Source organism: Apodemus sylvaticus, chromosome 12, assembly GCF_947179515.1.
Source record: "Apodemus sylvaticus chromosome 12, mApoSyl1.1, whole genome shotgun sequence".
In the NCBI taxonomy this organism is placed as follows: domain Eukaryota; kingdom Metazoa; phylum Chordata; class Mammalia; order Rodentia; family Muridae; genus Apodemus; species Apodemus sylvaticus.
In genome coordinates this window covers 8,458,488-8,462,265 of record NC_067483.1, presented here as the reverse complement: position 1 = coordinate 8,462,265, position 3,778 = coordinate 8,458,488, and the positions used below count along the sequence as shown (strand labels likewise).

Below are 3,778 nucleotides of genomic sequence, written 5' to 3'. Positions count from 1 at the left end.
CTTTGACAATGTGGCATTTCTGATTCTTACAGCTTCCCATTCTCCTTCAGAGAAGAATTGAGCATGTTTGCCTGCAGGCAAGGTTGCCTGTTGTGGCAAAGTAGCCACAGGACAGAAATTACCCTATCTATCTACAGACAAAAAGTACTGTCCAGGAAAGAACACACAGTGCAGAATAGTTGACAGTTTATTTCTAGCAAGATAGATCAAATTATTTCTTCATAGTTCCTGGTCTATTTCAAAGTCTGTCAGATGATTATGGGCCAAAAGGCTAACGAAAGATGTTCCAGTGTTCTACAGAATATGGACTGTCCAAGTATTCAGCTGTCTCTGCAATTGTTTAAGGTTTAGTAGCTATGTTTGGTGCTTCCTTTATACTGAGGTAATATTTAATTTGTTCTGGGATTTCTGAAAAGATTGAAAACTATCTATAGTTTCATAAGCAAACTTAATTTGTTTATCATTGAGAGATATGAGTAGAGATGAAAGCATTATTTTCTGAGGGTGTTACAGGCTAAAATCCAAACATAATTCATGTTTGTATCAAAAATTATTTTTTATTCAAAATATTCTTTATTTACATTTCAAATGATTTCCCCTTTCCTGGATTCCTCCTCCCTGAATGTCCCATAAGCCCTCTTCCTACCCTCTGCTCCCCCAATCTACCCCTTCCTGCTTCCCTGTCCTGATATTCTCCTATACTGCTTCACTGAAGCTTTCCAGGATCAGGGACCCCCCCTTCTTTTTTTTTTTGCAGGGGGGGGTGCTTCATTTGATATGGTAGATTACTTTAGCAGACAAATATAATAAACTAAATGTTAAATATACATCACATTCTGTGATTTACATGATTGTTGTGGTTGTACTCAATTTATGTGTGAGAGAAGAGTTTTGTTCTTTTCTGTTTTTTTTGTTTGTTTGTTTTTGTTTTATTTTGTTTTCTTGGGGGGAGGGGGTTTGACAGAAAAGTTGAAGTATTGGAGACTGGTGGTATGCACTGAATTAATTAAATGTCTTTGTCTAAATGTTAAAGATCCTTGTCCCCAATTTGTCTTTGGTCAATAAATATGACAGCAGCCAATGGCTGTGCAAAGGGATATAGAGTGGGTCCCCTAGGGTTGTGCAGGCTAGAAAATAGGGATTAGGGAGGAGAAGGAGAAATTACAATGTAGCAGTGGAATAAGGATAGACATAGGAGCTGCAGGAAAGCCAACCAGCCATGTTATAATTAAGGTAAGTGGCTGCTGGCCAGTTCCCCAATTGGGCCTAGGGTAGCAGACAAAGGATAAAAAGTGTCCAGCCATTGAGCTAGACAGCATATTAAAAATAAGCTAATGTGTATGTGTCTTTCAGTCATGAATCCAGAACCACATGAAGCATAAAGTTGAGTAAGCTATAAACTAACATTACATAATAGTTTTTCTTCCCTTATAAGTAGCTTCACTCTAACAGCAGTTCATCAGTGATAATTTCTGAAACAAGATGTTTGCCGTAAATTCTGTGCCAAAATATCCATGTCCTAATTGATGCACATAAATCATCATGTCCTTTAATGTTGTAAAATCCCTTCAGTATGAATTGATGGCTATTCACAGCTTCTTTTATTAGGAAAAGACACTGTCAGAAATTGACATCCTAAGATGAAAAACAAATCAAATCCCTGACGCTCTAAGTTAGCAGGTGCCACAAAGACAAGTAAAGACACTGCTGCCTAAAAATTATTTTTCCAGGTAGATGTATTGTTTACATTTGATGAAATAAATGTATGTATAATATGTATGTACTTTATATCTATATGTCATAGATATTCAAATATGTTTAATTTAAAAATAATACTACAATTTGGGCCACAGTGACCCTAACACTGTGTGAGCAAAGAGAGTGTCTGGTTTTGAGAAGTATGTGGTGCTGAAGAGCGACAGACCCTACAATCGCTGGGCCATTAACCTCCTGTCTGCCGTGTAACCACCATTGCAATGGGCTGCTGTACACCAGTTTCACCCAGGTACATGGGTATTTGCATGTGGAATGGAAAATGGATTATGAGTCTATAACACTGACCCACTCAAAGAAAAAGAGAAGTAAGAATTTTTAGAAGGAGGAGTTGGCCATGTGGAAATGTTATTTCACTGTTACTATTTAGCTTTACTTCGTGGTAGAAAAAAGCTGAAATACCCTCCCAACAAAGTGATGATCTGGGATTATCTGAAGAAGAAGACAGTCATTGAGATTGAATTCTCCACAGAAGTGAAGGCTGTTAAGTTGCAGAGAGATAGAATTTTGGTGATTCTGCACTTCATGATTAAGGTGTTCGTATTCACACACAATCACCTTCAATTGCATATCTTTGAAACTTGCTTTAACCCTAAAGGCCTCTGTGTCCTGTGTTCCAACAGTAATAACTTCCTTCTCACCTTCCCTGGCACTCACATTGGCCATGTGCAGCTTGTGGGCCTGGCTAGCACTGAAAAGCCACCAGTGGACATTCCTGCACACTAGGGTGCCCTCAGATGTATTGCTCTCAACCTGCAGGGAACAAGAATTTCAGCCCCGTCTGAAAAAGGGACCCTTATAAGAATATTTGATACTTCATCAGGGCATTTAATCCAGGAGCTACGAAGAGGATCTCAAGCAGGTAATATCTATTGCATAAACTTCAATCAGGATGCTTCTCTCATCTGTGTGTCCAGTGATCACAGCACTGTGCCCATTTTTGCAGCTGAAGATCCACAAAGGAATAAACAGTCTAGTTTGGCATCAGCCAGTTTCCTTCCAAAATATTTGACTTCCAAGTGGAATTTTTCCAAGTTTCAGGTTCCTTCAGGCTCTCCGTGCATCTGTGCCTTTGGAACAGAGCCCAATGCAGTCATTGCTATCTGTGCAGATGGCAGCTACTATAAGTTCTTGTTCAGTCCTAAGGGTGAGTGTGTCCAGGATGTGTGTGTGTGCAGTTCCTGGAGATGACCAATAACAAGCTGTGACTGGGCATGTTAGTGCAGGTGATGCCGCCACCCAGCCACCCTGTGGATTCCTGGGACAGGTACTAGTGCCCCAGGCCCGTGGGTGAGCAACTCAAGGCCTCCTCAAGGACCTTGGTCTCAAAGCCATACGTGGTGTCTGCCTTCCTGAGCAAGGCTTCTCATTCCCATGTTAAAAGGATCATCGTCTTGGTTCTGCAGACACTCTGTGGCTCTGGGTACCTTGTGCTCTTGCTGGACACTACCCTTTAAGTCAGCTGTGATTAGTGTCACCATCAAACCTTCATGACAGTGGCTCCATGCAGTCCCTGGGAACTCTCCAAGCATGAGTCAATGGAAGCTTGTAGGAATGAGTGTGTCGGGGCTTACACACTAGACAATTTCAATAAGGTACTACTACCAGCTTGTCTGGCAGAGCACCCTCTGCCGCACATGAGGAACACTGTTCAGAGCACACACTGGAAGCTCTGACTTTGGCCATTATAATGAGTCACCTCCTACATCTACCAGAGAGCAGAATTCTGTGTCACACTTTTGATGCACAGTCCTCAGATTGTAATTGGGGCAGGGTCTCCTGGTTTAGTTTGCCTTATCGTGGAACTTTCTCATTACCTTTAGGGAACAAAGTAATGCATAGTCTTTAAAAATGCATCCCAGAAGAAAGCATTACTCTACTTAGGGGCTTTCTCAGTGCAGTGTCCATGTGCCTCTAGCTCCCGTTGGTATGGAGAATATTGCCTTCGTCTGTAGTGTCTATTCTGTCTCAACTCTCACAACATACATAGGAACACACTAACATT

General features: G+C 41.2%; 1 pseudogene; it reads left to right on the top strand.

Annotated features, from left to right (window-relative positions):
* The first annotated feature begins 281 nt into the window (after window positions 1-281).
* Window positions 282-2,981, top strand: LOC127697745 (WD repeat domain phosphoinositide-interacting protein 3-like; annotated as a pseudogene).
* The last annotated feature ends 797 nt before the right edge of the window (window positions 2,982-3,778 follow it).